General features: G+C 47.3%; 1 protein-coding gene across 7 annotated transcripts in view; it reads left to right on the forward strand.

Moving 5' to 3' along the window:
* The window catches only part of GCNT4 (glucosaminyl (N-acetyl) transferase 4), a 407,197-nt gene that overhangs the window by 216,801 nt on the left and 167,283 nt on the right, over positions 1 to 23,113 (forward strand). For 3 of the 7 annotated variants that reach the window (XM_085632304.1, XM_085632308.1, XM_085632307.1), the window contains exon 1: positions 13,028 to 13,359. The exons of 1 other annotated variant lie outside the window; for it this stretch is intronic. The gene's annotated coding sequence lies outside the window, so the exon portion shown is untranslated. Of the gene's footprint in view, positions 1 to 13,027; positions 13,360 to 13,384; positions 13,548 to 23,113 lie in introns of those variants that run through there. 3 more of the 7 variants (XM_085632306.1, XM_085632309.1, XM_085632305.1) reach the window with 2 other exon arrangements.

Below are 23,113 nucleotides of genomic sequence, written 5' to 3' on the forward strand. Positions count from 1 at the left end.
CAGCTTTCAGGGACAAGCAGACGTTTGTCAGAAAATCAAAAACTTTTATCCAGTTCTAGCATTTTTCTGGGACATAGCCTATTTTTGCTATTTTTTGTGCTTTCAACCTCCTTCCAGTTAATGGTAGAAATGGATATGAAAGCAATAATGGATCCTGAAAAGCTCTACAGTTTAGAAAAGTAGACAAAATTCTGAATTCAGCAACGGGTCATTTGTGTAGATCCTTCAAGTTTTCTATATAGAAACTAACCGTTGAATATAGGAAAAATTGAAAATTAATTGGAAAAAACAGCCATTTGTGTGAACGTTTTCATCTGTAACTTCTTCTAATTATGACAGCTGTTTGAAAGCAATATACCGTTACATCCGCTGGACTTTTCTGGTTGTGTGGATATATAGGACTTGTAGGTTCACCAAGAACCCGACGAACCCAGAGCCAATAACTGAGCAGCATCTTGTAATGGTTTTTTATTATGTACCGTTTATATAGCAATTAATTGGGGAAAATATATACATGGAAAAATCAGTATGAGAGACACCTATATATTTATGAAATTGGAACAAAATATAGAGTTTAGAAACAGTAGATATTTTCACATTTCCAAAATTGTGAGTACCCATACTAGCATGAGAATTATAGGTCATTTTTCAAAAGGACTTCTTTTTTACACATTGTCTTTCATTTTGAAGGCAGAAATGCATCAAAAGTCAATAGGTAATAACAGTTGCTCTACAATTCTGTTTTACCCTAAGTCTCCCGATAAAAATTGTACCTCACTTCTGTCGGTAGGCCTAGAGCCCGCGTCAGGAAACGGCTCAAAACGCAACGTGGACACACTTTACTTTTACAGTGAAAACTGACCCTTTTATTGCAAAGTGCCTATCTGTAGGTTTTGAACCCTAGCTCTGCCAGCACCTAGGGAAACCTAGCAAACCTATACATGTTTTAAATCTAGACACCCAGGGGAATCCAGGATGGGGTGACTTGACTGGCTCCCACCAGGTTCTATTGTCCAGAATCCCTTGCAAACTTAAAAATGTGTTTAAAAAAACACATTTTCCTCACATTTCTGTGGTGGAAGTTCTGGAATCTGCATGAATCCACAAAATTCCACCCACCCTGCATTCCACAAAGTCTTCCGAGAATAATGGAACCTCACTTGTGTGGGTAGGCCAAGTGCCCGCAGCAGGAAATGGCCCAAAACGCAATGTGGACACACCACATTTTCACAGTGAAAACTGACCCTTTTTTTCAAAGTGCCTAGCTGTATATTTTGAACCCTAGCTCTGCCGGCACCTAGGGAAACCTAGCAAACCTATACATTTTTGAAAACTAGACATCCAGGGCAATCCAGGATGGGGTGACTTGTCTGGCTCTCACTAGGTTCTATTACCCAGAATCCCTTGCAAACCTCAAAATTTGTCAAAAGAAACACATTTTCCTAACTTTTATGTGGTGGAAAGTTCTGGAATCTGCGTGGATCCACAAAATTCCACCCACCCCGCATTGAGGTGACATCAAAATTACCTATCACAAAACAACCTGGTTTTGCAAGGGGGGGTCCCATGAGTTTTTGGCCCCGGGCTCGGCGGCCATCTAGAGAAACCTACCTAACCAACACATTTCTGAAAACTAGACACCCGGGGGAGTCCAGCAAGGTATGGCTTGCGTGGGTCCCCCAACATTTCCCTACCCAGAATCCCCTGCAAACCTCAAATTTAGCTGAAAAAATCACTTTTTCTCACATTTCTGCGTGGGAAAGTTCTGGAATCTGTGTGGATCCACAAATTTCCTTCTACACAGCATTCCCTCAGGTCTCCCGATAAAAATGGTACCTGACTTGTGTGGGTGGGTCAAGTACCCGCGACAGGCAAGGGCCCAAAACGTAATGAGGAGACATCAAAATGACCTATCACAAAACAACCTAGTTTTGGGGGGGCACCTGTTTTTTTGGCCCCGGGCTCGCCTCCATCTAGGGAAACCTACCAAACCCACACATTTCTGAAAACTAGACACCCTGGGGAGTCTAATGAGGCATGGCTTGCGTGGATCCCCCAATGTTTCCCTACCCAGAATACCCTACAAACCTCAAATGTATCTAAAAAAACAAAATTTTCACATATTTTTGCATGGAATCACAGTGCCGGCACAAATGTCCTACCCCACAGCATTCTCCTTAGTGTCCCGAATAAAATGATAGCTCACTTGTCTGGGTGTCCGATGCAGAATTGGCTAAAAACGCTCTTTTTAAAAATGTAGCTCTTAGAATTCTCTGTGGTATACCTTTATTCCCTATGTTTTGGGCTCTTCCCAGTCACAGGCCCTTGCCCCACCCACACAAGTGAGATATCATTTTACTCGGGAGACTGAAGGGAACACTGTGGGGTAGGACATTTGTGCTGGCACGGTGATTCTAACCAAAAATATGTGGAACGTGTTTTTTTCAGCTAAATTGGAGGTTTGCAGGGCCTTCTGGGTAGGAAAACGTTGGGAGATCTACTCAAGCCATACCTTGCAGGATTCCCTCGGGTGTCTAGTTTTCATAAATGTGTGGGTTCGGTAGTTTCCCAAGATGGCCGCCGAGTCCGGGGCCAAAAACCCAGGTGAGCCCCCTTGGGTGGTAGGAAATTTGTGGATCCACGTAGATTCCAGAACTTTCCCAGACAGAAATTTGTGAAAAAACTGTTTTTTTAGCTAAATTTGAGGTTTGCAGGGGATTCTGGGTAGGAAACGTTGGGGGTCCCACACAAGCCATACCTTCCTGGACTCCCCAGGGTGTCTAGTTTTCAGAAATGTGTGGGTTTGGTAGGTTTCCCTAGATGGCTGCGGACGCCGGGACCAAAAACGCAGATGCCCCTATGTATCTGAAAATGACCTGGTTTTGCAAGGGGGGGTCACATGAGTTTTTGACCCAGGCTTGGGGTAGGACATTTGTGCCGGCATGGTGATAACACACAGCAAGCATTGGCATAGCCAATAGGTCTCGGTTTTGGGACCTCTTAAGTATTTAGTTATGCAGCACAATATCTTTGGTGCAACAACATCAACCGTTGCATAGCTAAACACTTATAAGGTCCCAAAGGCGAGACCTATTGGCTATGCACTATGGCCTATGCAAAAAAAAACTGGAGCATTGTTATGTATTTAATAATTTTCAACACTGTGTTTACTAAAATAGAACCTTTGAACATTATTTGGTGCTTTATTATTTTCGTGAACTGGTTGTGCGCCACGTGGACAGTTCATTTGATTTTTAGTATTCTTAGGAAAGAAACATCTGCTGTTACCTGCAGCTATACTTTCCTTTTATTTCACCTTTCGAGTAAACATGACGTGCTAGTCTGGTTGCTGCGTGAACGTTTCTAATGGTGGCTGCACGGCGTTTGGGCCATTCACACATACTATCTGTGCTGTTGAGCAGCCAAGCAGAAGTACTTTATCACATCCTGTTGTGACCGTCTGTGTGATTTATGGCTGATCTTAGGCTACAGTTATGCGTTGGCATCTCTGCAGGATTATGAGCTGCTCTTGAAGGAGGCTGTGTTGCTTTCACCGAGAACCAGGTGTCACAAATGGCAGCCCTCAGGCTGTTGCCCTGAGCCAACTGTCCGGGTGTTCAGTGACGTAAACAGAATAAAGTCCCAGAAAAAAACTAGCATTTGCAATGCAATAGGTCGTGCATTTGTAAAAGTTTGAGCTATTGGCGATGCAAATAATAATGCAACGCCAATAGCTCTAATTTTCAGTAATGCGAGACCAATTGCATTGCAAATGCTTGTTTATACTTGCAAACTCCATAACTCAGTGAAATGGCATCACTGCAGTGAACCATGGCCCATCATTCATATGAACTGTGAAAGAGTTGGGATTTGTGAGTTTGAAATGAGATGCACACGGGTTGGCATCAGAAGTAGTTCTGCTAGCGGTAGTGCCAGGAAGCTTACTACCCCTAGCACGAAGAGTAGCGCTACTCCCAGCTGGATTAAAGCACTTATTATCATGGCACTAGCAGCAGAAGGACTCGTAGTATTGGTAGGTGTATTAGCAATGCTGGTAGACATACTTGGAGTAGAACCACTAGCCATATTTTTACAAGTAGTTGTACTTGTAGTACTGCTAGGAGCTGCAGTAGTTCTACTATTGTATTAGTTGTAGACGTAGCATTACTGTCAGTAATATCGCTAATAATAGTATAGACTTTGAAGTGCTTGTTTTAGTATGAGCAACTCTAATACTTATAGTACCAATTAAGAGTGCTAAATGTTACAGTACCAGCAATACTTCCATTACAAGAAGCCGTCCTGTAGGTGGTAATGGCACTATCAGTAGTACTTTTACTGACACTAGAAAAAGAAGTAATAGTAAATACATCTTGAGGAGTTGTAGAAATGCAAGTGCAGAAGTAGCATCATTACTTGCAGCTGTAATAATATGAATGTGCTATTAGTAGTAGATTTACTAATGCTGGTGGTAATATTACTAGTAGGAAGGGACTTTATACTATCCATTAAAATTTTAGAATATCCAGCGTAAGCAGTATCACTAGAATCGGAGTCACAGAGATCAGAGCGTGACTAGTACAACCACTAGTAGCAGATACTGCTGGTACCACCATTACTCACAGCAGTACTAGGAGTGAAAGTAACTACACTGGAGTTATAGTTTATTTAGTGAACACCTCTCCGCTCCACATGTTCAAGCAAGTGGCGCTAAGAACTGCTATTGCGACACCGACACCACAAGAAGAAAAAAAACACAGCAGAACAGACACACCCACGTTTTAATTACAAGGTAAAACGAACAGAGAGTGAGCATGAATAACATACTTTGAATATATGTCATGTTGCTGGTGGCTGCTGCACGTGAGATGAGCCAAATCTTAACCATGATTGATTCTGAAGCGCGAGGACACCCGTAAGGAGAGCAGGGTTAAGAATGCCAGTTACTCACACACTGCACAATACCAGTTACTCACACACTGCACAATACCAGTTACTCACACACTGCACAATAGTCTGCATTTGTTGATTAGGGTCAGTTTTGATCTAATTGTGAAGTAAACAACTAACATTAAAATGTAAACATAGTCACCTCCTGAACAGCTCTGCCCTCTAATGTGTGATTGACAGTTCCTACCAGCTGTGATTGAAAGAGCGGTGTGAGCAGATCTGTGAGAGCGCTACATGCACACTCTCCCAAGTTGTGGCAGCAGTATATGTCTCAACACCCTTATGTACTGTGATTGGTGGCTCTGTAATCTGGCGCATCCATGGTTGATGCTAGTGCACCTGACACACCGCCAGGCTGGGATTGACAGAGTGGTGTCTGGTGTGTGAGCGATCCCATGATGTGTCTATGAGTGCGGTACATGCACACTCTCCCAAGCAGTAGCTGTGCTGTGATTGGTAGCTGTGTAATCTGGCGCATCCAAGGTTGACGCCAGTGCACCTTCACACACCGCCAGGCTGTGATTGGCAGTACTGTACACTCTCCTCACGCCCTGCCTTGACTCACACTGCCTGCTTCATCATAGTGCGACACCTGCATATTTCTTAAAGTTGTGATTGACAGACTAAGCATCCAATCCCCATTGCTGTAATTGATACCATTGTACTCATATGTATGTGCTGTGCATGTCAGCAGCATACCTGTGCATACATGTATGTTGTGATCGAGTGCCATGCTCCCCATCCCTGTGTGTTACACAGGTCAGCAGCACGCCTGTACATACATGTATGCTGTGATTGTCAGTACTGCGCATCACATGCCTATGTGCTGCGCATGTCAGTAGCATGCCTGTGCATGCATGTATGCTGTGATTGTCAGTGCCATGATTCCCATCCCTATGTGCTGCATATGTCAGCAGCATGCCTGTACATACATGTATGCTGTGATTGTAAGTACTGCGCTTCACATCCGTATGTGCTGTGCATTTCAGCAGCATACCTGTACATATATGCATGTTGTGCTTCACATCCCTGTGTGGTGTGCATGCACAGCATACCTTCACATACACATACTGTATAGCAGGGCACCACTCTCAGATCTGCAATTAGTTATGTCACACGCCCATATTTACACATATCTTAATTAATGATTTGAGGGCTGATGGCCGTTCTCGGTGAGCTGTAGAGCAGTGCTGCTCTGCGTCCCTGCCACCTATGGAAGCCTGACGGCCAGCCCTCATTTCCACACACCCACGCTGCATCTCGCAATCTCTGCTGCCACCTGGGATCTGCTGGGAGAGCGACTGCTCGTGGACGGCTGAAAGGAAGTTTTCGAATACATTAGAACTATGAACCACTGAACTATGTCATACAAAAGGATGGGTTTAAACTTTAAAGTGATTTGAAAGGGCCCTAAAGTCTGACAGAAGCCTCTTTAAAACAAGCAAATGGTGCGCGCGAAAGTGATCGTGAGCAAGAAGCTCGGCTGCGACCAGGAGTTGTGTGCGTGCGTGTGTGCACACAAAGTAAATAAATCAAGGTGGAGAGAGGCACACAAGGCTTAATGAGCCTTGACAGAAACCCACATGGCGGCTGCACACGTGCACGCGCGCGTAAACGCAAGCTTGAGGCCAGCAAAAGTCTCTGGTAGCACTTTCAAAAGCCACTCACTAAATTTCTCGCAGAGCAGCGCATGCGCTGGCACAGCGAGACCTAAAAATAAGTGGAAAATGTGTTTTTTCCAGCTATATTTGAGGTTTGCAGGGGATTCTGGGTAGGGAAACGTTGGGGGATCTACGCAAGCCATACCTCATTGCACTCCCCCGGTTGTCTAGTTTTCAAAAATGTGTGGGTTTGGTAGTTTCCCTAGCTGGCCGCGTGCCCAGGGCCACAAAAACAGGTGCTCCTCCCCCCAAAACCAGGTAGTTTTGTTACAGGTAATTTTAAAGTCTCCTCAGTACGATTTGGGCCCTTTCCTGTTGCAGCCACTATGCCTACCCACACATATGAGTTACCATTTTTATCGGGATACCTGTAGGAAAGCAGGGTAGTAGGAAATTTGTGTCAGCCCGGTGAGCCTACAACTTTCTCACACAGAAATGTGAGAAACAATCCATTTTTTCAACAAAATTTGAGGTTTGCAGGGGATTCTGGGTAGGGAAATTTTGGGGGACCCACCCAAGCCATACCTTGCTGGACTCCCCTGGGAGTCTAGTTTTCAGAAATGTGTTGGTTTGGTAGGGTTCCCTAGATGTCCGCTGACCCCAGGGCCAAAAACTCATGGGACCCCCCTTGCAGAACCAGGTTATTTGGTGATAGGTAAATTTGATATCGCCTCAATAGGTTTTGGGCCCTTGCCTGTCGCGGGTACTTGACCCACCCACACAAGTGAGGCGGGTGGGGGCATTGGCATGCCCATTTTGAGCAGCACCCACCCCTGATTCAAATTGGCAAAAAAATCCCTGGCATCTAGTGAGCTTTTTGCCCCCCTGGGGGGCAGATTGGGGTTTACTGCCCCCCAGGGGGGGAAGAAAGGCAGTAGTTTTGGCAGGGTGGGGGCATTGGCATGCCCGTTTTGTGCAGCCCCCACCCTAATTAAAATTGCCCCCAAAAAATCCCTGGTTTCTAGTGGACTTTCAGTCCGCCCGGGGGGCAGATTGGGGGCTACTGCCCCCATCTGCTCCCCAAGGGGGGCAGAAAGACTGTCATTGTTGCTGGGGGTGGTGGCATTGGCATGGCCGTTTTGGGCAGCCACCACCCTAATTCAAATTGACCCCCAAAATAATCCCTGGCATCTCTTGGGCTTTTTACCCCTGCCCCCCAGGTGGGGCAGAAAGGATGTAATTGTGTTCGGGTGGGGGCATTGGCATGCCTGTTTTGGGCAGCCCCCACCCTAATTAAATTGCCCAAAAGAAATCCCTGGCGTCTAGTAGGCTTTCTGCCCCCCCGGGGGGGCAGATTGGGGGCTACTGCCCCATCTTCCCCCAGGGGGGCAGAAAGGCTGTTATTGTGCGGGGAGGGGTGGGGGCATTGGAATGTCCGTTTTGGGCAGCGCCCACCCTAAAAACAATTGCGCAAAAGAAAATCCCTGGTGTTTAGTGGGCTTTCTGCCCCCCCCCCCCCGGGGGGACAGATTGCGGGCTACTGCCCCCATCTTCCCCCCAGGGGGAAATGCCCCTGGGGGGAAGTTTTGGGCAGCACCCACCCTAAAACAATTGCACAAAAAAATACCTGGTGTTTAGTGGGCATTCTGCCCCCGGGGGGCATATTGGGGGCTACTGTCCCCATCTGCCCCCAGCAGAGGCAGAAAGACTGAATTTTGCCCAATTTTTATGGGGGGAGCGAAGTCCCTTGCCCTCCCTAGTGTCTAGTGTCTAGTGGGTGGATCGCTGCTTGGGGATCCACTGGTGAGGGATACCATTAGAAAGGGGAGATTCCCCCCTTTCCATTGATACCTCTCCCGTCTTTCTACGTGGTCAGCACGTAGAAAGTGAAACAGAAATGAGACTAAAGGCTCATTTCAGTTTCGGTTTCTGTGAAATTACATCAGCGCGACGTGCGACGTGCGCTCTGATCGTCATTTCACAGAAACGGGGGGCCCTCGAGAGCTGGGGAAGCTCTTCCCCAGCTCCCGAGGCTTAGGGGCAGTAAAAGAAATCCCTCTGGTGCCTGCACCAGAGGGATTTCATCTGCAATGGCGTCGGAGCCGTCCGACGCACATCAGAACCTATGCGTCGGACGGCTCCTGTGTGTCTGGAGCACGCAAGGGGTTAAAACTACATAAATAAAACAAGCTTGTTTGCTAGACATTCAGAAATGCTGGAAATAAATACCAGTTCAGATGATTGTGTTTTTCTAATGATTTTTAGGTCTGGCATAAGCAGAGACCATCCAAGTTTAGTAAAACAGTGGATTTCAGCCAGCCCTCTTTGTCCATTGATCTGCTATTGTGTCATTCACATTTTATTCCACCCTACTACAGCATACAATATGGGGCACTTGCTAGTGCTTAACTTGAGTCAGTGGTAGCAGGTGGGGCACTCATTTTTAGGGATCGGCACCTATTTTTCTCAAAAGGCTTTGAACCAAAGCAAGAAAGAAAAAATGGGAAGCAGGGCACAGAAAAAGGAATAGAAAGACAGAAAAAGAGTGACAAATGGAGAAAGCAGGGATCAAAGAGAGCCGTGAGATAAATGTAGCAGGGAGTGTTTGGTGGTGAATGAAGGAGACATAAGTTGGAATCATGACTAATCTGCCTTGCTATTCATCCTCGACATTCAGTAGTGCTAGCCGTAGCCTTCTACACAAAACCTTGGGTCCAGCACACACAGGTCGAAGTGGGCGGGATCTGAAGGGCACAATGTGCCCATACTTTTTAAATTTTACACATGCAACTCCTAGGTAAATGTACTGGGATGGTTAATTCTGATATTTGAGATGCATCAGCTGATGTGATTTGGCGGAAGTCTCCAGTGCTGTGAACTTTAGTGAGGGACAGACTGCTGAACAAGAAAGAAGCCTTCTTGCCAGGGTGTCTGCTAACTGAAAGAAATGTAAATGCACACATTTGGTTAGTATGGTATGCAAATGTAAAGACTGCTTGGAAGCCGATATTGGTTCTAATGGGTGGTGTCCCTGAAAAAGTATTTTTGAGAGGTATTGTAAGGTGATCTGATGACCTATCGGATGCATGCTTTCAATGGACAGTTATAAAAAAAAATGCACATGGTACAGTCTGGATATTGTTACATCGTAGTTGGGGGAGGCCCAGGGGAGGTTTACGCACATGAGACAGGATCCTTTCTAATGATCCACGGTTGGACAGCGTGTCAGATGGACACACCCCTACTTTTCACCAAGTAATCCACAAGATAATCTGAAGTAGACAGGCTGTACCTAAAACTACTAATTATTTATAGGAATAAATGCCCAAATACTGTTTACGTATTCCAATGTGTTTATTGGGATTATCAGGATTTGAGCCTGAGACTCATCCTAGACAAAGTAATTCCCTTGAGTGCCGTAGGATACCATGACAATGTGTGCTTCTTCAGAAGAAAAGAAAGTTTTGCTTTTGAGCAATGCTTTATAAAAAATAAAAAATAAATATATATATATATATATATATATATATATATATATATATATATATATATATATATAATTATAATGAGGATCCAGCAGCTCACCCAACAATACATTTTGCATAAGCCAAGACAAAACAAGCATTGTCAGAGTCAAATGGTTGGTTGCCAGTGCTAGAATGGGTTACAGAAAACAGCATCCTCCCCCGCACTCAGTCAGGCTTCAGATCAGGCTGTTCCACGACAGACAATATAATAGCACTGTCCTACCTGTCGTGGAGAGCCACTTTGGCCAATCATCTACCTCTATTCTGCTGTTTTGTGGACTATAGTGCAGCGTTCGATAGAGTCAATCGAGGGATGTTATGGAACAAATTAAACTCCTGGGGGATACCATCCGCACTCCTCTCTGCACTAATGTCACTGCATCAGAAAACTTGGGTGAGGATTAAAACAAGCGCCACAACTGTATCTGCAAAAAATCATAACAAAAAATGGTCTAAAGCAAAGCTGTGTACTAGCCCCTCTACTATTTAATCTTTATACCGCCGACTTGTCTAAAGAACTGGCAGGCTCAACTCTGGTAGCTCCAAAATTGGGTGGTATACGACTAAGATTATGCAATATGCTGACGACATCATTATTAAGGACCATACAAAAACAGGTCTACAAAGAGCGCTCATTGCCCTTAATACATACAATATAAAAAACAATCTTCTGATGAATGAGTCAAAAACTAAAGTTGTGATTTTTGGGAAACATCGGAAAAAGAAAATTTTGTCTTGGCGAGCAGGTGGTCTACATATAGCGACCTGCACTAGCTATAATTATCTAGGAGTTTGGTTTAATGAAAGAGGAAATCAAGTAGTCCATCTCAAACACCTTCGGCCCCAGGGAGCAGGGGTCATACATAGTCTGAGGCGCTTGAATCGGAATTTACACAGTCCCACAGCTGAACCAATCCTGAGGGTCCTACGAGCCAAACTACTTCCGGCAGTGTCCTATGGTCACCTAGCTTTAACTCGTAAAATGGACTCATTTTTTGTGAATTATCAAATAATGGCCTATAAGAAAATATTTTCGGCTCCCCAGCATGCAAGGAGGGCGAGGCTAAGACTTGAGCTGGGCCTGGCAAGTGCAGATCTTCACTGTTTAGGAGACCTAATTAAATTCTATATCTACACTTCGCGTGCACCAGCTCAATCCATGAAAGAACAATTGCAATCAGTGTTCACAGACGAACTCTCTCCCTGGTACAGACAGCTGCACCTGGCCACTTCCACATTGAAGATTGAAATCTCAAGCCTTTCTAATTCAATCATTCCCCTGTCAATTTGGAAAAAAACGATAAAAAGCCAAATCACTTTAGTGTCATTCGAGAGAGACATTGCTCGGCTTTCTAAAAAAACACTCCTTACAGCTCTTGATGTTTCGTATATTAAGGGGAAACCTCAGCCATATTTTAATTACTCTCTCCAATCACAGACTCGCAATAAAATTATTTATATGAGGCTGTTAGCCCTTCCAATGTATGATTTTAACCCGCTGTGGGCTCGGAGGAATGGTCAGTTAACTTGTAGGCTCTGCAATTATCTACATGAGTCCTGGTTACATCTGCTATGTTGTTGCCCCCATCTTGCCAACGAACGTCGTCGTCTACTGGTCCCAGTCTATCGGGAAAAACTACTGAGACATTGCAGGGAAGCATCTGATTTGTGCTTCAGTAATAATTCAGCCCAAGTTCTAGCACGGGCTGGGAAATTTGTTAACATTATTTTAACTGCACTGCATAATGCCCAGCACTAAGGGAAGACAAGCACAAATGAACGTTAATGAAAGTTAACTCTCAGTAACAAGCATTGTGACATTTTGTTATTGTCTCTAATACTATATACTCCCCCTTTTGGACTAATCGGCTAATTTGGATATATTGCCATCAACTTGAAATGCTGCTTTTAGAATTATCATTTTTCGTATTGCCAGATTTTATAAATATGTATACAATTTTTAATCTTTGAAATTTTATTAAGTATTACTATGAAGTTTGTACGTTACGGTTTTAATTAACTATATAATAAAATACACAGTGCTAGACTTACTGGGTTTGCAATTGCAAATGCTTGGTGTCATTGGCCTAGGAGTTACTCTCATTTTTGCAGGTTTCACCTTATGGTACAGCAGACATTTAGAAATATTTCCGCAGTTTTTAAATTTTGGGGGGCGGGACCCCCCTCAGATTTGGACTGTCTCCAGTCACTTGCCACCAGTGGTAGAGGTGGGCACGCCAACAAATTAACACTGAGAACCTAGCCAGATCTGAGGGTCTTGAGGGGCTTTAACAGCCTGTGGACCGGTTGAGCCCAGAAAAAGTTTGGCACATAAGCTTATCAACAAACACCATATAAAAATATGATAAAGACTCTTCAAAATAAAAAATAAAGTTTTTTCCTTTAATATGTGGAAGTGTTTCAATTTAGTACATGAGATTATAAGCTGAATCGAGAGGCATTTATTAAAACTGACAGTTGTTAAATTTGAACTTAAAATTATTCACATCTCACCTATCTCCCGCCATAAACAAAGCTATTACTGAATGAAGAGGCACGTCAATTGTCCTTTGCACCCTATATGTAGCCTAGATTTTTTCATGGATCAGCAATGTAGTCTATTTAAATGAGAAACAAGGAAGGTGCTCGGATAGCAGCACACACCGTGAACTCACATACTTCAAAATGTCTTAAATGCTATGAAGAAAAATGAAATAAATTATTTGTCTAGAATTACACAATTTGTTTAAACCCGGAAAAATTCTAGGAATTTGATTTCACATTCTATCATTCAGCCACTAGATAAGTATCTTATTTTCGTCTCCCGTTTACGATGGCAGGCAGAATACACATTCAGGCTCGGCTCGTTTTGGGCTCGACGGTCCCAAAAGACCTCGAGCTATGCTAGAGCCAGATATCTGACTCGAACTTTCAGTGGCTCGCCCAGCTCTAACCACTGGTAGACTGGGTCAAAGCTTTTTCAGTTACAAAATCCTCACACACTCTTCCCGCTACAAAACCCAGGCACTGAGTCTGCTAGATAACAAGGGAGGCTCCCGCAGCATAGAGGAGTTTGACAAACGCCCCTCCCGTCGACGGCGGCCGCCCAGCCTCTTTTCCGGGACGTCACGCGGCTGACACCACGGGCCAACCCTGGAGTGCTCAAGAAGAAGCGGCAGCAAGCTGTGGTTCCAAGTAGCGGGAGAGAAGAGAAACTCTGACACAGAATGTACCATTAGTACTGCAAGCGGGCCGCACACAAGCACTGCTGCCGCTCTCTCGTGAGTACTCTCTTTTTGTCGTTATATGTGCTTGGAGCAGCAGAGCAAACGGGTCTACACAAGTTTGTTTCACCCATAACCGCTTGCATTAAAGTCAAACGAGAGACTTACCCTAGGAGAGCTGTTGAAGACCTGTCACCGTCAGCGGCGCGCTTGCACGTCACTAAGGGATCGAGTGTGTTTGCCAGGTGTGTTCGAAAAGTTTATTTTCTGCCCCCACCACTTTCCTATTTGCGAAGAGGGGCGTGTGAGACTTTCGGCAGATTGCTTAAGTTTTTGTTGGTCCGCTTCCCGTAGCGTGTGACTGCAGGGAGAGAGAGTCTGGAGGAGAGAGGGGGTCTGTCTGACTCCCTGTTTCACCGTGGTATGTGTGTTGTTACTCCTGTCTTTCTGGAGGGTTGTTTGGTAATGGTTGCCCTACAAGGTGCCCACGGCGAGAGAAGGTATTTTGTAATCATCATTCCCGGCCGGCTGTTTGTGCACTTATAACCCGTTTTCCATCACATTTGCATTCTCGTGTGTACGTCTCGCAGTCCCGCGAGCAGAGCGTACTATTTTCAGTCAAAACAAGTTTGAGTGCGCCCTTCCTGTTGCGTATGTCAGAGCTGCAACGAGTTTCACCTGGCATGCTTTGACATGCTGAATGTTTTGCAGCGTTGTAGTCGTAAACCTGCATTTTTTTCGTCTTGAATCAAGCATTAGCGAGCGCTAGACTTTGCCCTGCGAGGGTTGCCCGGAAGCCTGCGCGAGAGTGCGGTTGAGGAGCATGTTAGTCCAAGGTCTCACAATGAAGCCGATACACTCCTTCTCGCTAAGTGAGCGCGCAGCACCATTAAAGATTCATGCATTTGGGTGGACACATTTTTTTTGTTCGCGACAATTACTTTGTACAGGATGTAGGGAGATCCCAATGGGGAATAAAGGGGAGAGAAGTACCCCCCCCCCCCCTCCTCCTCCTAAAGTGGTTTCCATCGACCATTAATCTGCGCTCCTCTCCTCAGGGTGCGTGTCGTTTATGTGGTGCTGTATGCATGCCATCAAGCCTCAATGCATCAGTACACATTCATATGGCACTGGCATTTCCAACAGCGTGTGTATGTGTGCAACTACTGTAGTGCCATATTAACACGCGCTGTACGAATGCCAGTTATCAATAATTAAAACAAACAGAATTGTATTGAGTGATTGAACTTTGCTTGTTTGATTCGCTCCTCCATTAAGAGCGTAGGGAGAATCGTGTAATGTTGTATGATGCCAGGCTGTAAGTACTTTCCCCCCACAGACTCTCTGGAGACGTTCTACTTGCAATTAGAACCTTTATTAACTTTGTAGGACACCTAAGGAGAGAGCGCCGGGCAACACGCTCCGATCGCGTCCCTCGTTCGCGCCGCTCTGCTCGCGCATGCGCGGTAGCGTCCGACGTCCGCTACGCGCCTCTACGTCCCTCCGTAGTGCGCGCGTCCACTAGACCGCGACACTACATATCTCCCCCTTTTCACACCACTCACACAAAGTCCCCGACCCGGAGGTCAGTCCATTTCAAAGTCTCTGAACTTAGATGGTCTCACCACTGCTCTTCCCCCCCGGGTGTGTCTTACCGGAGTGGAATGTCCTTCTCGGCTTCCCTCTGTGGCCAGGCCTCCGTCAGTACCTTTCGGAGTGCCCGGACTCTCTTTCTCTTTTACCTCGCCATCTTCTCTCGTGGTCTCCCCCAAGGGTCTTCTCCCTGAGTTGTCTCTCTCTCTCTCTCTTGCTCACCGCCCATGTCCTCTCCGGGGCCTCCTTCGGATGAGTCTGTGTCCTTTATCACCCCCTCTGCCGGGGTTTCCCCTTCCGTGCACTCTCGGGGCCACTGTAAGATCTTATTGCATTTGGCCATGCGCTCGTGTGACCACACGTTACCGTCACTGAGTAGTGCCGCCCGGTCATACACCTCTTCTACTCTGAGGGGTGGGGAGTATTTGCTTTCTCCTTTCCGCTTAAGGACGGCCAGCTTCACTCTGACCCACTCCCCTTTTTCCAACGCCGCATCTGTTGTCTTCTTGTGGCGGTTGTAGTGCTCCGTGTAGATGCGTTGTGCCTTCTGCAGGTTGTGCTGCACCACTGCTGGGGACCATTTGCTGGTGATGGTCTTCTCCTGCCATGCCACATTGTCTTTGGTAAAGGGTTGCCGCCCCCGTAAGATCTGGAAGGGACTGTACCCCGTTCCGGTGGGGGTGATGCGGTATGCCCATATCGTGCTGAGCACCTCCTTTTCCCAGTCTTTACCTCTTGTGATGGCCGCCTGTATGGAGCCCATCAGCACCCTGTTAAACCTCTCTACTTGTCCATTGCTGGATGGGTGGTATATCGAGGTGTGTTTGAGTATTATGCCATTCCTGTTCGCAAACGTGACCCACTTGTCGGAGATGAACTGGGGGCCATTGTCGCTGATAATGCTCCTGGGTATGCCTTCCCGAAGGAACATCGCCTTGAGGAAGCGTAGTATCTCGTCCGTGTCCATGACCTCGTTGATGTGCACTTCTGGCCATTTCGAGTATTTATCCACTAGTACACATAGATATTTGGGGATGCCTTGGTCGTCCAATATTGGTCCCAGGATGTCTACTGCTACCTCTTCCCACGGGTTGCTGGGGTTAGTGAATTTCCCTAGGGGTGGTCTCATTGGTTTGAGAGTCTTGTCTGCCCCTTGGCATTGCGCGCAGTCCTTCACGTGCCTCTCCACATGCGTGTCCATTCCTGGCCACCAGTAAGTTTGTTTTGCTCTGGCCTTTGTCTTCACAATTCCCAGGTGGCCTTCGTGAAGTATGGCTAGCAGGGTAGGTACGATGTTCTCCGGCGGCACCACCCTGTCACCCCTGTAGACGAATACTCCCTCGTTGCCCACCGACAGCTCTTCTCTGACTTCGTAAAACTGCCTGATTTTTGGGCCTTGTCTCCTCCTGTCCGGCCATCCCCGCACAATGCACGCCTTGATTTCTTCCATGTCGGCATCTACCTCATATGCGTCCTTCCAGTCCTGCCTACTGATGGCCTTTTCCGGATCGTCCGTCAGAGCCACCATCTCGTCGTCTTCCCTGTCGTTGGAAGCGCTGTCCATCGCCGATGCCCTGCTGAGGTAGTCCGCTATTTTGTTCCTGGAGCCCGGGATGTACTCCACGTCGTACCTGTACTCCAGGAGTTTCAGTGTCATTTTCGCTATCCGGGGCGTGGCGCTGGCATGGCCATCTGATGTCAGTACTTTCACGAGAGGCTTGTGATCTGTCTTCACCTGGAATCTGGTCCCCCACAGGAACTGACGGTACTTCGCCATGGCCCACACTACCGCTAGCATCTCTTTCTCTATCACGCTGAACTTTTGTTCCGATGCTGTCAGCGTCCGGGACGCGAAGCTGATCGTCTCCGTTCCGCCTTCTGGTCGTTCCTGCATGAGCACGGCTCCCAGCCCCTTTTCACTCGCGTCCGTCATCAATATCGACCGCCCCTGGGGGTCGAATCCTTGCAGTGGGATCGCTCCACCAATCTCCCGTTTCACTGTGTCGAACTCTTCTTGCGTCTCCTCCGTCCATCTGAACGCCGTCTTGTCCCTCGTGAGCTGCCGCATGTGGTGGGTTTTCGTGGCAAAGTGGTGGACGAATTTACTGTAATACTCTGCCATCCCTAGAAACGACCGTACTTCCTCCTTGGATGTGGGTGGCGGTGCTTCGCAGATGGCTTTTACGTTCCCTCTCTTCGGCGTTATTCCTTGTGCCCCTATCTCATGTCCCAGGTAGGTGACAGATGTCATCCCAAAATGGCACTTCTCCCACTCTGCTGTGAGGCCCTTCTCCTCCAGGATCTTCAGTACTGCCGACAGTTTCCTGTCGTGGTCCTCCTGCTCCGTCCCCATCACTAAGATGTCGTCCTGAAAGTATTGCACTCCCTCAATGTCCTTGAATAGGCGGGCCATCAGCTTCTGGAACACCGCCGCTGCTGAGGCGAGACCGAAGGGCATGCGGCAGAATTGGTAGCAGCCGAACGGCGTGATGAACGATGTCAACTTTTTGCTTGTCGGATGTAGTGCTACTTGATGGTACGCCGATTGCAAGTCTATGGTGGAGAACCATTTTACTCCTTTCGTGCGGGCCAACATTTCCTCAATGCGTGGCAAGGGGAACTTCTCCACCACTATGCACTTGTTCAACTCCCTGAGGTCCACACAGAGGCGCACTTTGCCTGACGGTTTCATGGCCACCACCAAGGGAGCCAACCACTCCGCGCTGTCAATGGGCTCAATGATTCCTCCTTCTTCCAGTCGGAGGAGCTCCTGTTGCACCGCTTCCCTAACGGCGATCGGGATGTTCCGTACCTTGTGCGCGACTGGCCGTGCGTTGTCTTTGAGAACGATTTTGTGGGAGAACTTCTCCAGCCTCCCTATCTTCCCGCCGAAGACCTTCGGGTGCCCGCTCCGCCATTTTCCTGCTGTCGACTCCTCTCCGTCCAGCGTCGCCAGCACTTGGGTGTCCCCTCCTGCGTTCAGCTGTATTCCCAACACTCCCTGGTCCATCCAGCCCAGGACTGACGGTCCTTTCTCCGCGACGTACAGCTTGCAGATCGCACTCCTCTCCTTGAACTGGAACTTCATTGTCTTGAACCCTACCATCGGGATTGGGTCCCCTGTGTAGGTGACTGGTCGAATGTCGGGGGGTTCTAGATGTGCGCCCCACGTGGGTCTGAACTTCTCGCTCCATACTGAACGTTGAATGATCGTGTAAGGAGATCCTGAGTCCGCCACGATGGTGATGGGTATGCCTCCTACTATCATGTCGCATTGGGGCTTGCGCGATCTTCTCTCCTCTATGCCCAGTACCTGGTCTTCAATACACAGGACTTCCTCGTCTTCTTCACGGCCTCCTGCTTCTTCCCCATCGTCCTGTGCCACGAACTTCACCGCCTGCTGTCTTCCTTTCCTGCGGCAAACCTTCTCGTAATGGCCGACTAGGCCGCAGAACGCGCACTTGGCTCTGAATGCGGGACACCGTTTGTCGTGCGCTGCATGATTCGAGCTGCCGCACCTGTAGCATTTCATGGCCTCGCCTTTGCTCTGTTTCCATGTCGGTCCGGGTCTCGGTTTCCCCGTGGCCGCTCCTCTGTACTCCCCCGTCGTTTGTTTCCCCCGCGCCTGGTGGTCCGCGTCGTCTACTTTGTTGACTGTGAGTCTGGGGGCCTGTTCTCTTTTGGCTGCTTCCGCACAGCGTTTTGTTAGCTCCGCTCTCTTCACTATGGCGATCACTTCGTTCAGCGTTGCATCTCCATTCGCCCATAGTTTGTCCTGTACTGACTTGCTTGTCGTGTGCATGACGATCTGGTCCTTGATGAATTCGTCCTGCAGTCCGCCATACCTGCACGTCATCGCCAGCTTCCGCAGTGCCGCCACGTAGTCATCCACGGATTCTCCCGCTTCTTGCTTCCTCTGCTGGAAGTTATAGCGGTCGATGGAGGTGCACACTGCTGGTCGGTAGTGGTTATCTAAATCTTCTATGGCGTGGGTGAACACGTCTGTGTCTCCTCCTGGTCTGGTGATCGGTGTGAGATTTTGGAACACCCTTATCCCTTCTGGTCCTAGGTTGTGTAGGAGTATCCTCTTCCTCCTGGCGCTAGAGAACGCCTCCTCGTTCTCATCTTCTAGCGCTTCCAGGTAGTTTCTGAAGTACTCCCTCCAGTCTTCCCACTTCATTATGGGTTCTCCCGGGCGTGGTAGGAAAGGTATCGGCGTCGTCAGGGTCGCTGACTGTGCACTCATTTTTGCGTCCACTTGCTTCCGTGGGCTACCAGGTGCGTCCGTCCCCACTCCCCTGCTTCGGGTACCTGGGACTGCGTTCGAGCCGGCTGCTCCGTCGTCCCCTGACTCCGCCAGGATCTCTTCTGCGACTCCGCCGTCCGTCCGCGATATCCCCTACCACGTGGCTGGCTCCTCGTTGCCCACGTGCCACTCTCCGGCTTCTATCTGCCTCTGCCGCGCTCTCCCGGTGTGTAGGTGTCTGCCGTTTAGTCTCTCCGGTCTCTCACCGCGTATGGTGGTGTTTCTCCTGGTGGGCTTCTCTCTGATGCAGGTTAGGGGGGCACCTTCCGCCTGTTGCACCTGGGGTTCTTCTTGTCCCAGTCTCGTCGCCACTGTAATGTTGTATGATGCCAGGCTGTAAGTACTTTCCCCCCACAGACTCTCTGGAGACGTTCTACTTGCAATTAGAACCTTTATTAACTTTGTAGGACACCTAAGGAGAGAGCGCCGGGCAACACGCTCCGATCGCGTCCCTCGTTCGCACCGCTCTGCTCGCGCATGCGCGGTAGCGTCCGACGTCCGCTACGCGCCTCTACGTCCCTCCGTAGTGCGCGCGTCCACTAGACTGCGACACTACAAATCGCAAAACTAAAAGTGACGGAAAGACAAAAACAAGACTACATTAAATTTCCACTCCTGACCTTGGAAAACCTTCGATTTCAGTGTAAAGATTTTACCTCTAACATTCTCCTGCAGCTGTAACAAAGATGAGTGGGGCGCTTTGTTGACATTGCTCTTTTAAACAAGTGTCTAAAACAGCACCGATGATTACCCTCTCAAATGGATGTCAGTGGTCGCTTGCAACATAAGGTGGTGAGGTCAGATGATGGAACTCAAAGTGGGAAACGTGTTTCCACGTGTTAAGAAGATGTGATGGGTCATCAGTGGCGGCTCTCAGCACGTGCAGAATTAACTTGGGAGGTTGTAGGTGCTCCTCAAAACGTGGAAAATCAACATAAAGCCTAGCAGTTTGCAATAGCCCGAAAACTTTATTCAGATTTTTACAGCACTAAATGTCCCTGTTTCGTATTGATTTCACTGCGTTGTTTTAAGTCTTAAAACTGAACAAGTGTTTTTTAAAATTCAGATTTCGTCAATAGGGCAACCGTGTCACTAGTACTTTGTGTTCACCAGTGTAATTTCAAAACATGAGCTCACTTGCGATGGGGGTGCATGAGAAACTCGGCCGTTCCTGCCACATGTGTGACTGAGAGCAAAAAAGTGAAAGTGTGTGTACGAAACAGGAAGAGAAAGATTGTGAAGCAGAAAAACGGCGTGCAAAGGAGGTGAAGCGAGATGGTTTTGTGTCCCGGGGGCCGGGCATGTAAATGGTTTCATAAAAAGGAGGGTGGGAGTGCAGTGTGTGGCGGTGGTGATCATTGTGAGAGGAGGAGCGTGTGAGTGTAAGAGAGAGGGTTGGTTGATGAGAGAAGTGTGTAGGATAGAAAGGAGGATCCTAGAATAATGGGTTTATGAAAGGGGTCAGACCCGAAGAGAGAGGTGAGAGGCTGCGAGTAGACTATAAAAGAGGACATGAGATGGAGGCCAGGTAGATAGTAGTATGGTGTGAAAGGTGAGGTATAGAAAAGTGAGGGGGAGAGTAGTGCTCCAGAGGATGTAGAGATAGGTCTGGCAAGCTGAAAGTGGAAGATGGGACTAGGAAAGAGCAGTAAATGTGAAATAGAGAAAGAAAAGTAAGAAGATAAAAGGGAAGGAAGGTTATGAGTGCAAGTAGAGGAAAGAGGATGAATAAAAGAAAAGCAATCAAGGGAGGAGGTGTGAGAGATTATTGTGTGTGAGAAAGAGGAGCGGGCAGGGACATCCTTCTAGCGGTACCCTCCGCATTCTTCTGGTGAATGCTAGGCTACTACCAGAAGGGGATGCCGTATTACATATAGATGTGTCTAAACTGGGGTGGCGAAGTAAGCTAAAGAATGATGATGGATTCAACCCAGATCTGTGACTGGGAGGGAGTGTCTGAAAAGTTTCAGCGCTCCGTCCATCATCTCCTTTTGTTTGCTTCGTATTACCAGTATAAGCAGCAAATGGTCACCCTTACTAGAGGATGTGGCACAGAAAAAGGTTCATTGACTACTGCGGCAACACTCTTTGCACTAGCCTTTTATGGTGGAGAGTGCAATCGTGGTAGGAGAAGGGAGGAAGTAAGAGATGATGAGAGCTGGGAAATTAGAAGAATGGGTGTTAAAGAATAGGAAGGTTTGACAGAGAGGTGTGAGTGGGTGGAAGGGGCTAAGAGAAAAAGATACAAAGAGAAATAAAGGTGAAACTCGTAGAAGACTAGAGGAGATGGAGAAGAGCTAAATGAAAACGGAGGAACTGAACTTGAGAGAGAAAGAAAAAGTGAGAAGGAAAGAATGAGTAGAAAACAGTTAAAGGGACTATTGGTGCGATCAGGGGGACATACCAAGCAGAAGGGGCACTGGAAGGGTGGCACACAAGGACAGTCAGGATTGAGGTACTTTGACTAACTAGGCTCTCTGGTAAATTCGCTAATGACATCCTAGATGAAGTACATACCCTAGTCTGTGTACCTCTGTTGTAACCTGCATCATGCACTTATATCCATATCCTGAAACATTCTTCGAGCTCTCATGAATCACCTCTACACTTAGCCACAATATGCCACTACTGAGGCATTCACAAAGCTCTCACAGTGCCCTTACATTTCCAGTTCCACCATGAGTTAACATCCTGTGTCTTAAAGTGTGTTCGCCTCCATTGACTCGACTTTTCGTATGCGTATTTTCTTGCACATCTGTCGTCACTGTCACTGAGTCATGTTGGGCAGAATGGTTAATACCTCCCGAAATCTCTGACTTAAGGAGAATTACTTTGTAATAGTCAAGTAAACAGTGATAGCTTGTGGAACATTTCTTCGTTTTTACATTTCCTCAGAAAGCCCATCTATACAATGTACCTCCAAATTGCTGGTACAGGATGATTGATTGATTGTTTCTTTATTCGATTATAAATATATATTTATAAAAGAGCAAGCATGAAAATACATTGATACAATAGCATTGCATTAAAAAGGAACGCCATTAAAAACATAACCGTTCCATAGTAATGCACACCTTGTAGTTTGTCTAACCTCCGCATAGATGACTGCACGAAGATGCAATCAGTAGCAGATAAGGAGCTCCAGTACAGTACACATACCAAATAGGAATTCAAACTTGCGAAAGATCTCAAAATCAATAGACTTTCGCCAACGGAAAGCATTTTCTAAGAAAATCTGCCACAGATGCTTGCCTCAGACGCTCAAATAAACTTCCCTCTCAAGTTGGCAAGTCTGTGCTTGTGCCTCGCCCGCTCTTCCTGTCTCACCCAACCTATGTAAACATGTTTCCTTTGAAAACTGCGTTGTGTTTGAGTTGAGCCTTGATGCTATTATTTAAGTCTAACTCCTGTTCAGTTTTAGTAAGCAGCACCTTTAGGTTTCTGTGTGAGCACATTGTTCTTTTGTTTTTTCATTGAGAGAAAAGAGTTGGCCGTTGGTGGGGGAGTTGTTGAGTGGAGTGAAGATCCTTGGTGGCAGCCAGGTTGGAAATAGCACATTTTTGAATGATGGTGTGAAGGTATCCGGTAAACAGAAGCCGCATGGAAGAGGGGAGCCGACGAAAAATATGCCGGAGCACTGCAGATGGAGGCAGCACAAGCAGCAACGCAGACTTCCGAGTGTGGAATTGCGTTTACTCCGCACGTCCTCCGAGGGAGCCCAGTATGTCCCTATCAAGGTACAACTGACCTACAATCATCCAGCGTATTAAATTAATGCACTGAGAACAAGGGTAAGTGCAACCACTTCCCCCGCCCACGTCACACAATAGTGATCTGACAACCTGGTCCTGAAGAAAGCCCCCCAACCCTACCGGGCACCCAAGGGGCAGTAACAAGTTGACCAATCACTCC

Source organism: Triturus cristatus, chromosome 2_1 (genome assembly GCF_964204655.1).
Source record: "Triturus cristatus chromosome 2_1, aTriCri1.1, whole genome shotgun sequence".
Taxonomy (NCBI): Eukaryota; Metazoa; Chordata; class Amphibia; order Caudata; family Salamandridae; genus Triturus; species Triturus cristatus.